The sequence below is a fragment of the Labeo rohita genome, chromosome 4 (assembly GCF_022985175.1).
Source record: "Labeo rohita strain BAU-BD-2019 chromosome 4, IGBB_LRoh.1.0, whole genome shotgun sequence".
Lineage (NCBI taxonomy): Eukaryota > Metazoa > Chordata > Actinopteri > Cypriniformes > Cyprinidae > Labeo > Labeo rohita.
In genome coordinates, this window is record NC_066872.1 from 27250699 (window position 1) to 27265565 (window position 14867).

At 35.0% G+C, this 14867-nt stretch overlaps 1 protein-coding gene and 1 long non-coding RNA gene across 12 annotated transcripts in view; one reads left to right on the forward strand and one right to left on the reverse strand.

The window, feature by feature from the left end:
- The window catches only part of LOC127163992 (uncharacterized), a 41308-nt gene extending 35299 nt beyond the window's left edge, over positions 1 to 6009 (reverse strand). For both annotated transcript variants that reach the window (XR_007827572.1, XR_007827573.1), the window contains exon 1: positions 5908 to 6009. This is a non-coding gene — a long non-coding RNA (uncharacterized LOC127163992). The remainder of the gene's footprint in view (positions 1 to 5907) is intronic.
- ppfia2 (PTPRF interacting protein alpha 2) overlaps positions 1 to 14867 on the forward strand; it is a 214503-nt gene that overhangs the window by 60161 nt on the left and 139475 nt on the right. The gene's annotated exons all lie outside the window — the stretch shown is intronic.

Here is a 14867-nt window from a genome sequence, read left to right on the forward strand (position 1 = left end):
AAATCATAAACATCATAATAGACGTCTATCTGATAGGAACGTCCAATAAACGTATTGCAGATGAGCACACTACATCTCGCAGATGTCTTGCAGATGTAAATGCAGACGTCAAATAGACGTCTCCCAGATGTACGTGTGCTATCATGGTATTTCTTCTCAAGGCCTCGAAATTTCTGTAGCTCTGTTTTGTAGTTTTTTCTGACTGAAATGGAATAAGTGAACAATATGCTCTTTATATTGTACATAGCAGCTCTGCACAAACACAGTGTTTCTCATGTACACATAGGAGACTCAACTCTCAGTTCACCCTTCACAGGGAGTTTGATTGACAGGTGATCTAAACAATCATAATACAGAATCAATCGTTTCGCCTCACGAACAAACCACACAGGAGAGTAGATTAACGTTGGTGGACTTAAACATGAAAAATGGTGTGTATTGACGTCTTTCCATTTGAACTGAGGTGCTACAGTGATCTGTCACGACACATTAAAAAAACATGCTAACATTGTGCTAAAACATGCTTTTAAAACAGCTTCAAGCTTAAATCTGCTTGTGGGTCATTCAATAATTAGGAATATGTGTAGGAATATGTGCATAAAAAACCATCTATGTTTTCTAATGTCCACTATGTTGCCAATACTGAGTAACACAGTTGACAGGTAACTTAGTTGACATTTTTAGTATTTTGGGCCTATATGCTCAACATGGAAGCTTAGAACTACTGAGCATATGGTATGTTTAGAAATATATTTTCATAAACAAAACATAAGTTTTAGTTAAATTGCAGTAATACTTGTGTAACACTGTTGACAGTTAATTATCCACTCTTGACACAGGTTTGCTAGTTTAACTAATATTTGGGGAAAGAAATATAACTTCTAGTGTTTCATCCATGTGCTTCTAGAGGAAATATCATCATACTGTGCAAATTATGCGAGAATGGGACAAACCATTCCTGTCTGGGTAACTTAGTTGACAATGGTTCTTCGGACACAAATAAAACAAGTTATATCACAATAAACATTATTTTTGAAGCGCACGCCGAAATATCGTGATAACCTAATCTAACTGAAGGACTGTGAAATTAATTTATATTTGAGGTCTGCTTAAATGCAGAGTAGAATGAGCAACTTAATCGGAAAGCTGAATACCAGGGTTGTGTGTGATATGAACATCATTTTTGAACAAAAAATATGGCTTTTTTAACATATAGCAGTGTGATTGGGGAAAATATAATTGTGTACTAGAAAATGAAGCATCAGGCTTTATACTGATGAAAATATATTAAAAATATACTTCAGGGACACGAGATGCCCACGAGATGATTATAAAATCACCCTTCTATCTTCAAGTGTTTTAAACTGCTTTTACACTTTCTGATTAGGCTTTCTCAGTCGACATCAACATTTGTCTACTTTTATGTGACTTAATTATTAAAACTGTAAGTATTTTAACATTTGCACAGCTTTTATTATAAGCGTCTCACTGTTACACATTTGCAATAACATGAAGGACAAGTGGGCTTTTTAATCTGATTTTGTGGTGGCTGTGATTTAAAATTACATTTTTATAGTCTTAATTCAAGTGATAAAGGATTTTGAAAAACTGACTGTAATCAGTGTTCAGTACTACCGTAAGGTTAACCCTGCCTGTTTGGAAATGAATAAAAGTTGAAAATATTCCTTAGAAATTTTAAACATTATTTTAATTTAAGTATTTGTAAGTATAAGTATAATAAAGTATTTGAAATACACTACTTATTACATTTCAAATAGGTAACTTGTAATCTGTAACCTGTTACTTTTCCAAAGTAACTTTCCCAACATTTCTCTGTCTTGTCTGTTGTTGCAATGTTAGTTTCCTCTTTGCTCCACAACGTATTTTTCACTGCATGAGAACATGATGTGTGGCATGAGAGTGTCATTGCTTGTTGGATGTAGCAGCAGTAATCATCTCTAAGGGTCTTTGCAAAAGGTCAGTTGATTCCAGTCAAGCTAGACAGTAGCATGTTGCTATGCTAACTGTATATAGTATATCAAATAAGCATAAAAATAGACATTTTAGATGTTTTAGTAATCATATTATTATATTTTATTTTAATAACTTTTTTAAAATTTAATTTCTGTTACTTGTTGCCATTTTTATTTCAGGTAGTTGTCAAGGCAATTCTAATTTTATTTTTTGTTAAAGTTATTAATCTAATATTTATATTTTATTTTTATTTCATTTTTATTTCAGCTTTATTAATTAACAATTGTTTTTATTGATAGGAATAGTCTAAAAAGTGAGAGGGACTTTGTAAAAACCCTGTAAGGCTGTTTTATGATTTTTAATTAGCTGACGGAATGTTTAACCATATTAGGATTACCGCTTATTGATTGTCCTTTCATTCAGTTCATTGATTCGTTTGATTGATTGTTTGCTGGATTGTGCTTCTAATCCTAAAGCTGCTATTTCCTGTGACTGGCTACACAATGCAGCCATTCAAAACTGTTGAAATATAGGCCTAATGAATATTGCCAATACAGTCGCATGGTAGTTCATAATTATTTTGTGTTTTGGCAAATTGGTAGCTCATATAAATTTAGTATGATCTCATTGTCATTTTTGTACACTTGCGCACCAGTGATTCACATTTTACAAATTAATACAGGTTGTTATTGCAAAATGATCAAACATACAGTCATGGCCAAAAATATCGGCACCCTTCCAATTCTGTCAGAAAATGCAACCCTTCTCTTAGAAAACTGTTGCAGTTGCAAATGTTTTGGTACTCACATGTACCAGAAAATGTACTGGACAAAATTATTGGCACTCTTAACTTAATATTTGGTAGCACCCCCCTTTGGAAAAAATAACTGAAATCAATCGCTTCCTGTAACCATGAATGAGTTTCTTACTTCTCTCTACTGGAATTTTGGACCACTCTTCTTTTGCAAACTGCTCCAGGTCATTCAGATTTGAAGGATGCCTTCTCCCAACTGCTGTTTTGAGATCTCTCCACAGGTGTTTTATGGGATTCAGATCTGGACTCATTGCTGGCCATTTCAGAACTCTCCAGCGCTTTGTTTGTAATCATTTCTGAATGCTTTTTGAAGTGTGTTTCGGGTCATTGTCCTGCTGGAAGACATTTTGAGGCATTTTCTGACAGAATTGCAAGGGTGCCAATATTTTTGGCCATGACTGTAGAAATTGTATGTGTATGAAGAGTCATGCCACCTTAGCTTCTCAGTACTGAATGAAATATGTTTCTAGTCTACATTTCTCTAAAATCCGGGTTATTAAGACTTGTATGGCTTAATATAATGTAAATGATGTCTCTTACTGAAATATGTAGCAGAAAACCCATGAATGATGTTATTTTAAAAAATCCACATCGCTTTACACATATTTTGGACTATGGGGGGGTGCCATTATTTCAGTGACATGAAATGGATGTGATAAGTGATTAGAAGAGGAGCAAATAATGTGAAGATGCCTGTTGACGAATAAAAATTCCTAAAGACCTGCATCTATGTTCTTTCCACTTAAGCCCTGATGTCTTTGAGGCCTTTAGTAGACCACAGCTACTGAAAGAGCTTACAAATGGCAGAGACAAGAAATGCTAGATGCCATCCTGGCAGGATGTAAACATGCAGTCACTTGTAATGACGCTGTAGCCACTGAAGGAGTTTCTCAGTGCGGATTTCACTCGATATCCGGGGCATTTAGACTCCTTGTGGGGAGTCAATGATACTTAGCATTTTAACTTAACGTCCATTGCAACCTGTAAGCTCTTTCAGTAGCTGTGGTCATCATATCAGTATTTTTTTTAACAAGTTGTGTTGCAGTTAAAATAGCAACAATGCCAGTAGCTCGCCGAGCGCAATCATGTCATGTCATAATGGCGCCTCCCCATAGTCCAAAATATGTATACAGTGATGTGGATTTTTTAAAATAACAAATCTTTCATGAGTTTTCTACTATGTATTTCAATAAGAGACATTATTTATGTTATATTAAGCCATACAAGTCTTAATACCCAGGGTTCCCTTTAAAATGCTGTCTAACTAGGTGGCTCACTAGGTTTTAGAACAGCTAATGTGACCCATCAGCCCATGGGCCATTTTAAACTTGTCTAAATGACATCACTGTCTGTTCATCCCGCCTCCCACGCCTCCCTCCATTAAATCACCATCACTCTCGCTGATGAGGATCACTAACTCAAAAGGAGCATGGAGATCAGGGCCAGGCATTAGCAGAAGCGTCTCCTCTCAGGCCATTAGAGTCTCCAGGCGCACATAAATAATCCAGCAGTGTTAAACTGCTCTGGCTGGAGAAATGGCAGAGGAAACGCCCCTCTAATTCCATTGTTACTCTTGTTCAAGCCCTAGTCTTGCATAACAACATTCACAGCTTATTTAGACCAAGAACTGCCCGGACACGAAGAAACCAACTGCAATTTGGCTTGCTTTTTAAAGGATAGTTGCCCGAAAAATGAAAATTCTGTCATTAAATACTCACCCTCATGTTGTTCCAAACCTGTAAGAGCTTTGTTCATCTTCAGAACACAAATTAAGGTATTTTAGATAAACCCGAGAGCTTTCTGACCTTACATAGACATGAACGCAACTGACACGTTCAAGGCCCAGAACATCATTAAAATAGTTAATGTGCCATCACTGGTTTAACCTTAATTTTGCGTGCAAAGAAAACTAAAATAACGACTTCTCTTCTGCGTCAGTCTTCGATGTGCTTTGACAAAAGAAAAACTCATAGGTGTCCGACATAAATGTGAGTAAATTATGTCAAATGATTTCAGTTCTGCATTGTGTCTGAGTAACTGTATCTAATAAGTTTGATTCTGTAAACTTGGCTTGAGCCCTCAATACTCATTTTGCCCATTCATTTTCTAGTATTCTTAAATGATTATAGGTCGTTGAAGTGAATAAAAGTGTGAAGTAGCTTTAATTGAGCGTGGGCGTGCTGTTCAAATGAGTTTGTATAAATAGAACAGGCAGGGATTTTATGAGAGTCACTGACCGTGTGCAAAACTTTCTCTTCTGTGAGCATGTTTGAATGTTTTGTATGCTGGTCCACCCACACAGCATTAGTGTTATAAGAACAAATATACAACGCAACACAAGTCCCCCCAGAGCATGTTCTACATCGTGACTTCAGTCGTGCAGTAACCAGTTTCAAAACTTGAAATAAAAACAAACTTTTACAATTAAAAGATAATCTAATTACCACCCGAAAGCTCTAATGAGATCCAATTCTGCTCTCAAAATAAACCATCTGTCATCATTTTCTCACCCTCATTCCTTTTTTAAACAACTTAGTTGTCATTTTTAAACATACTTAAAAAATAAATAAATATATAATGTCAAACACTAGGAAATCAGCATATTAGAATGATTTCTGATGGATCATGTGATGCTGAAGACTGGAGTAATGATCACAGACTCACAGGGACAAATTGCATTTTCTAATATATTATAATAGACGTTATAAATTATAATAATATTTCACAATATTACTGTTTTACTGTGATTTTATCAAATGAATGCAGCCTTTGTGAGCATAAGGGAAAATATCTTCCCAACCCCAAACTTTTGAACTGTAGTATAATATTGTCACATCTTTTTCACAACAGCCTGCACTTTAAATTTTTGTGGTAAGGATTTATTTAAGAATCTCTTGCTTGTGCACCATGTCCTCAAATAATCAGAAGTGATTAAATAGTGCTTGACAGCTGCACACGTCCAATCAATATAGAGCATCCTGATTACCCACAAGGCCTGTATGAAGTGCTTTTTTGTTATTCGGATGTTTAATTCTCTTTGTGCAAGGAAGGTATGTACTAAAATGTACATTTTTAAACCATAGTTCATCCATAAATAAAAATGGTCAGTGTTTACTCACCAATATATGGCAGTTTTTGAAAAATAACCAGGTCAGCTTTACACAGCATGGAAGACATAAGGCATCTTCTCTTTTTGCCTCCCTCCAGATTGTGGCAGACTGTTCTCTGTCTCTGCATTCTAATGCGTTATGTGTGGTGATGTATTTTGGCAGACTTGAGGGTGACTCATACTTTTGGGTACTTGTGCAACCTCTTGCTACTTTGGAACTTTGCTCAGTGCGTGCTGTGAAATCTGTATGTTGAGAGACGATTTTGCCCAAACACAGTGAGCAGAAAAAGAGGATTGAGGTTAATCATCGCCAGAGGAAGATTTGGCATGTGGATGTGCGTGTGTGTATGTCAGAACACTTAGCCGGAATTTAGTTTTTTCATGTGTGAGAATTTGGTTTTCTGACCGGTAGCACCTGTCTTGCATAAATTCGACAGTGATAGCAAAGTAGAACTCTGAGCTGATTGGCTGTCTTCCACAGAATGATTGTTTGAAAGGTTCAGGTTTAATTTTAGTAACATGCCAAAGTATAGAAGCCCGTTTCCACCACTGAATAAAAAATAAAAAAGGTAATTGGTAGTTTTTATATCACAGTTCTGACTTCTTTCTTGCAATTGTGAGTTTACATCTCGCAAATGTGAGTTATAAAGTAAGACAAGATGGAAACTTGCAATTCTGACTTTTTTTTTCTTAAAATTGCGTGATAATTGCAATTGCAAGTTGTAATGTCAGAATAGCAGGATATAAATTCGCAAATGCGAGTTTGCATCACACAATTCTGACTTTTTTTCTTGCAATTCTGACTTCTTTTCTCAGAATTGTAAGATATAAACTCGCAATTCTGACTTTTTTTGCTCATAATTGCATGATATAAACAATTACGAGTTATGAAATCAGAATAGAGGGATATAAACTCGCAATTCTGACTTTTTTTCATTAGAATTGAGATATAAACTCAGTTCTCTTTTTTTTTCACAATTCTGACTTTTTTTCTCATGATTGTGAGATGTAAACTTGCAATTTTGACTTTTTCTCAGAATTTTGAGAAAACGTGCAATTCTGACTTTTTTCTCATAATTTGCGTGATATAGACTAACAATTGCGAGTTATGAAATCAGAATAGCAGGATATAAACTCACAAATGCGAGTTTGTATCTTGCAATTCTGACTTTTTTCTTGCAGTTCTGACCTTTTTTCTCATAATTGCGTGATATAAGCTCACAATTACATGTTATGAAGTCAGAATTGTGAGATATAAACTCGTATTTCTCACAATTCTGAGAAAAAGTCAAACTCGAAATTGCGAGAAAGAAGTTAAAATGAGAAAACAAGTCACAATTACCTTTTTAAATTTTTTTATTTAGTGACAGATACAAGCTCCTATACAGACACATTGTATATATATGTTTCTGGTATGTTTCTGATTCATATATTTTTGTTTATCACTGAACAATATAAACTGAAATGTACTGTATTTCAAACTAAGGTTTGAACAGAGACAGTTGTTCAAAGACCGTTTACTAAAACGTAAAGGTAAAAATAAAATGAATGTTAACTGAAATAAAATATAATTTTTCAGCTAGTTTAGTTTAACTTAATTTACAAAAATAACTAAAACTGAGCTAAAATTAATAAAAACTATATAGGAAAAAAAAACAATACATAAAATAAAAAAATACAAAAATTACTAAACCTAAAATTAACATCAACACAGAATAGATATACAATTTAAAAATATTAACAAAACGAAAGTATCCCAATTATTACTGCCTTAGTGAAAAATAAATAAACTGAAATGTATTTTAAAATACATTTATTTCATGTTAAGTGTACTACAAAGATATTTACATATTATGTACTTATTAAAAATAACCTGCAATTGTACTTCTAGTGTACTGAACTGGTATATTTAAAGTTACCGGTAAACTAAATTGGAACAGCTAATTTTGTACTTAATGTACTTTAATTGTTTGGAAGCAGTGCTGAAGTGTAACTGTATTATACTTTAGGTACACGTTAAATATTTTGGCTTTAAAGACTGGTATTATTTAAAGATTATACAATCCTCATCAAGGTTTAATATTAATAAATGTCCATTGTGCACAAGTTGTACTCCAAACAAAGTTTATATCAGTATTTTTATATCAGTAAGTCTCAGTATGTCAGTAAATATGTTTATAGACTTGAACTGTACTTAGTACAAAATAAAAGCATTTTAAATCTATTACTTTTTGACTAGGTGGTTTCAAGTCATTTTCATTATTTAGGCGGTTGAATCCTATTTCATCAGATCTAAAATGCAAGTGCATATGGCCAGGTTGATTGAATGTGACAAACAAATTGCAATTGGCGACGAATGACGTGTGTAAGGACAGAAATGCTGGATGGTTACTCTTCTGAGAGCCCTGCTGTTCAGCTCTGATTAGTGTGATGTATATGCATTAATGTGCAGAAGGCTTCATTAGCATGCAGATTTAAAACATCATCTCATTATCGAAGCAACCTGGGAAAACATGAGAGAATTCTAAAGCTGGATTTTCCTATTAAAGTAATAGAAATTAGTAAAGATCTCAAGTCTTAATTTCTACAGCAAATATGTGTTGTAGTGTTTCTTCTCTAAAAAAAATTACAGAAACTACCTGTGTGACTCATTGGGCGCCAGATGCTATCTTGCTAGCTAACTGTTTACAATAGAGCACAAAGTGATTATCAATACAAATCAATAATGATGAAAGGGTTCATGAAAAAAAGTCCCGTTTTGAAGACTAGTACGAATGAAAATCCAACCAGGTAACCTCTACAAAGTGAATTTTAAAAATCTTTATCCAATGCCATGTGACTGGAAAAGGCATGGAAGTTTGATGGTCAAAAGGGAACACTGCTACTGAGTAATGGCAGACCATTTAAACATAAAACACACCAATATAAACCTACCAAACTCAAGACTATAGCACATTGAAGCAAATATCTACCTTATTCGGTAGATTCAGTTTATATGCTGCGTACTTTATATTTACAAACACAGAATCATGGATGTCTATAGTTGCAAGAGATGCTGTTTGCATAATCAAATTCAGTGTGTAATACACAATTCACTATCAAAATTCAAACATACAGTGCATTTACTGGGTGTATATATATTTTGTTTGGTTTGCAATGGGATGTACTGCTGTATCCTGTCACACGTAGCACTCATGATATGAAAATATTAACACTACTCCCCTCTGTAATATCCTGCCTACATTTGATTGTTATGCTGACATTGCTTCCCTGGCAATATTACCTGTTAGATATGAGATCTTTTGATTTGCACAAGTCAAAATGCATCACCTGTCGCAGTCCAGCAGTGGTCAGATTTATGATGGCCTCATCTGTAATGTAAAAACGTAATCTTTTTGAACTTTTTGTTCCGTGCTACCTACATCAACATAATTGTTGCCACAATGCCTCCCTGTGTTTTTATTACTAGTTTCTTATTAGCATGCATATATTATAAAGTACATATTAAAGCAAATCTCTGATACAGCATTGGTTTTGCACAGATAAACATCCTCTTGTTAGACTATGCAGCCTTTATTTTAATTAGTCTAGACAATTATCGACCTTATTATGTGTCTCAATTGGCCTCTCTAGAGATTTATGTTCCCTGAATATCCTACATATGAAGGACTGACATTAAAAGCCTACTGTATGCAGAGTATTAACCCTGCTCCAAATGTATGAATCAATAATCCTGACGTACTGTATAGATGATTGTGATAAGAGAACGTGTAGATGATTTTCTGCTACTAGCTTCTCCAATCAATATGTGTTAATATTGCATGTGTGGCCTGGGATGTTGTGTCTCTGCAGGCAGCACTGGTGACTTTAATAAGGACCGTTTACCTGCCTGGAACAAGCTCTCGTAAAGGAAGGTTACATGTTTCCTTTTAATTAGACATCAGCTTTGCTCCATAGCGCAGCAGCGCACAAAACGCACACGCTGACACGCTATTGAATAACGCCTCTAATTGTGGTGTAGTGTTTTCAGGCACAGATGCTTGTTAGTCCTTATGGAATCAGACGGATGAGTGGCCACCTAGAAACAGGAAATTGATTTGTTTTGCCCATTTGATTGTTGTGAGAGGTCGTGTTTTGCACATCTCGTTAGGGCTTAGAGCGGAGTGTGTGTAGGAGATGATCAAGGTAATTTGGAGGTAAGGGGTGCTGTTTTTGTTCTGTTTTTTGACCCGTAAGACCTTCGTTCATCTTCGGAACACAAATTAAGATATTTTTGATGAAATCTGAAAGGTTTCTGACCATGCATAGACAGCAATGCAACTGACACAATTTAATATGCAGCTGAAGTCAAAAGTTTACATGCACCTTGCAGAGGCAAAATGTTACATTTTACCAAAAACGTTTACATGTAGTCCATAAGAGAAAGTAACAGATAAATTTATAAAATGACCAAAAGTTTACATACACTTGATTCTTAATACTGTGTTGTTACCTGAATGATCCACAACTGTTTTTTTTTGTTTTTTTTGGTTTAGTAATAGTGGTTCATGAGTCCATTGTTTGTCCTGAACAGTTAAGATACTCCTTTAGGTCCTTTAGGTCTCACAAATCCTTTGGTTTTTCAGCATTTTTGTGTATTTGAACCCTTTCCAACAATGACTGCATGATTTTGAGATCCATCTTTTCACACTGAGGACAACCGAGGGACTCATATTTACCTATTACGGAAGGTTCAAATGCTAAATGATGCTTCAGAAGGAAAAATTATGCATTATGAGCTGGGGGTGAAAACTTTTGAACAGAATAAAGATGTGTACATTTTTCTTATTTTGCCTAAATATTATTATTTTTTTCTTTTTTTTTTTTTTTTTTTTTTTTTTTAACTGCCCTTCAGAAGCTACAGAAGATACTTATATGTTTCCCAGAGGACAAAATAAAACCAATTTGCCCTGATCTTCAAATTCAAAAAGTTTTCACCACCTTGCTCTTAATGCATTGGTTTTTTTTTCCTGAATCGTCAGTGAGTGTTTGAACCTTCTGTAATAGTTGCATATGAGTCCCTCAGTTGTCCTCAGTGTGGAAAGATGGATCTCAAAATCATACAGTCATTGTTGGAAAGGTTTCAAATACAAAAAAAATGAATTTGTGGAACCTGAAAGATTTTTCTGAAGAACAGCCGTCAGTCTGCTCGACAACTGCCGACAACTGTTCAGGACAAACAAGGGAATCATAGACAGCTATCACTAAATAAAAAAATCATTCACGTAACAACTTGGTATTAAAGAGGTCATCGGATGCTAAGTTCACTTTTACATGTTGTTTGAACATTACTGTGTGTTGGCAGTGTATGTACAAATCTGCCCTATAATGATAAAAATCCATACAGTGGTTTTTAATTAATCTGTAAAAATAATATTCCCTTTTTCAAATCGTGGCGTCACACTGACACAGGCCGCTCCCACGATAGTTGATTGACATGAGCGTCTTACCTCAGATCAGCTGTAACAGCCCAACCTCCATGTTTTTAAGCCGGAGCAGGCATGTAAGTTAGACAAGAATTGAGCGATTGAGGTGTTGTGTTGCTAGATGTAATAATGAACATAGTGGTCGTCATTTACTCCTGACATCTGAGCTGCTGAAGATGCAGTGGATTACGTTTGTTTGTATATCCGTCTATGTTCGCGTGAATCATTCGTGATCCAGCTTCACTGACAGCAGAAGTGAGTATAGGGTTTTTTTTTTATGAATCTTTGTGATAATGTTTCCTAATAATGTGTTAGTGTTAGCTAAATGCTAAAGTAAACCGGCTCGTCACTCCACAGAGAGAAGAGAGGGGCGGGGCGAGCAGAGCTCATTTGCATTTAAAGCAGCCTCAACCAGAATAGGTTGATTTTTGCAGAGCTGATTTTGGCAAGGTAAAACAGGTGTTGTTTTAAACTACCATTGAGAATTTTTAACCAAACTATATTATAGACTTTTCATTAAGACCCTAAAGAATCATATCAACTTGTGGAAAATGGGCATCCGATGACCTCTTTAAGAATTTTATGTGAAATATCTTTTTCAGGTCAGTACTAAATTAATAAAATAGCATGCGTTTTGTATGATCTCTCTTATTTTGGTCAAATAATTAAAATTTTGCAGATTCTCCAACTTTTGACTACAACTGTATGTATATATAGTAGTTGCCTCTGCATTGGATAAGGGTTAGGAGAAAGTATTTGTAAATACTGCACTCACTTCAGCTATAAAGAACTTGAAACATCACCATTTCTCATCACCAGATGAAAGAAATCTGAAATTGTGAACAGTAACAGATTTACTTGAATGACTCATCAGATCTTTTATTTTTTTACTCAGAGAAGCTGAATGATGTCCAACATAGTACATTGGAAAAAACCAAGGAAGTCTTGGCTGGTGTTTCCTTGTGATATCATTAATGACGTCATTAGAACAGAACAGAGATTTTATTACCCATTTATTTTATTTAACCAGTCAGCTTTCAGTCCCAGTCTTTCCATATACCTCTCATTACCTTCTAAACACATTTAACATGTCCACATTTTTCCAAATCTTAAAAATGTCCAGACATAATAGATGTATACAAAAGTTTTTTTTTTTTCTCTGTCTAGACTGTAATTGTTTTATTCAAGCCGTAGTTAAGAAGGCGCATCTGCGCTCACAGAGGCTGCTGCTGTTTTTATAGCAGGGACAGTGACAAGGCTTGGCATGTTTCGCGGCTACAATCCGAGCCTCCTGGCCTGGCACACCCCCAAGGGGAGAGCCCACGCTCTGTGTGCATGCGTGTGTGTGTGTGTGTACTCTCAGGTTGCTCAGAAGCCCCATCTGGTGCATCTCTCTATGCCTCTGTACCCTGGCAGGACATTTGGAAGCAGAGATCAGTCCCACCTCCTCTTTCCCTTCAGGGAGGAAAGAATTTAGAGAGATGCTGAAAATCATCCATCGGAGCATTTTCATATCTTCGTAGCATTGTCTCATAAGACCATTAGCGGAAACAATGTTTCAAGTCAGTGTTTCGGATAAAGCACATTTCACAAGGGTTTAAAACCTTTATACTAGAATCATACCAGAAATCATAAAAACAGCACCATTTTTCTTTATTCTAGTCATCCACTGCAACGGAAACTCGTTTAGAGATGATTGCTTGTCTGTAGACAAGGACGAAAATATATTTGTATGGAAAAATTACATCAGATGCCCTTTCGGTTGTGAATTTCGGAAATATTTTTGTCTAGTTTCACTTAAATGAGAGAAGATGAGTTAGATGTCTATTCTTGAACAACGTAACAGGCTAAAACTATTTAGAAACCTTTGCAAGCACAAATTGTGATTGTGTTTTTAACTACAGGTATTGCTTTATCACATCGCAGTCGTGTGATGTACAGTTTTTGAAGTCTGCTGACCTTCGTGGCACGTACATGTCAGAGGCACCTATGAAAAAGTCTCTGATTGAATAAAGTACGGTAAATGGACTTCTGCTAAGCCAGGCTTTGCAGATTTGATTATCTTCCCCAACAAAGGCTACACATTTTCAGGAAAGCCAAGCGATGGAGCCAAATTGAATGAGACCCTCCTGTGTGCCCATGTCTGTAGAAACATTGAATTAAAAGGGCTCATTTATTAACTGAAAGAAAGCTTATCCTGGTCAATACTGAAGACATTCTAAATGGCTGCATTGACATTCTTTTATACAGAAGTGAAGTGGCCTAAGGAGGGAAAAATTATATTGATCTTAAACACTTGTTTTTAAAAGCAGGTTAGGGACTGGAGACCTTGAAGGTCTGTGCACAATGAGACTAGATTTTTTGGGGACAATGCTGTGTCCATACATGTTCTGTACTTGCATTCAGTGCTTATAATTTCATATTTCATTTTTTTTGTAATGCTTTTTAGTGGTTTATGAGTCAGATCAAAGATTTTCTGACAAACTTTCCACAACATTGCAATGCAAACCACACACGATCGCTCTGAGGGATGTGCAACAGGTTTGGTGCTTGTTGGGAAAAACATTCAGTGTGATTGTAATCTGGCCATGTTTATAAGGATGGGCTGATTAACAGTGCTCTCTTGATCAATTAAAATAGAAGCGATAGCTTGTCTTTTTGTTGAAAGTCTGCTGACATCTATCATGTTTAATATAAATGAATTAATTGTAAAAATATATATTAAACATATAAAATAAAGACACCATTCTAAACCAAAAGGGTTATTTTTGTTACAGGCTTTATCCTTGACTTTTCATATTTGGTTGAATTCATTCATTCACTTTCAATAAGCTATTCATCTCAAATCAGTGTCAATAAACAATATGTTTCCTGTGACAACTGTGACCTGTGACCCTGTATAGTTTGAAAACATGTCCATAAATGGGGCTTGGGTTAAATTACTGTATATATTTATTTATTTAGTCATGTATTTATTTGTTTGTTTGTTTGTGTGTTTTCTGCATGACAAAAATAGTGGAAATGCCCTATTTAACTATATAACTCACCATATGTAGTTTGATACCATGCCTATAAATAGGGCTAGTGTTAAATTACAGTATTTATTTATTTACTTGTTTGTTTTTTTACAGCATGACAAAAATAGTGGAACTGCTCTGTTTAACTATATAACTCACCCTGTATAGTGGGAAAACATGCCCATAAATGGGGCTTGTGTTAAATTTATTTATTTATTTTTTATAATAATTTACTTGTTTGTTTGATTTACAGCATTACATTTATTTGTTTGTTTGTTTGTTTGTTTGGTCATTTGGTTGTTTTTACAGCATGACAAAAAATAGTGGAAATGCTCTATTTAACTACATAACTCAGCCTATATATGTTAAAAATATGCCCATAAATGGGGTTTGTGTTAAATTTATTTATTTATTTATTTACTTACTTGCTTACTTATTTACTTGTTTTTTTTTTACAGCATGACAAAAATAGTGGAAAAGCTCTATTT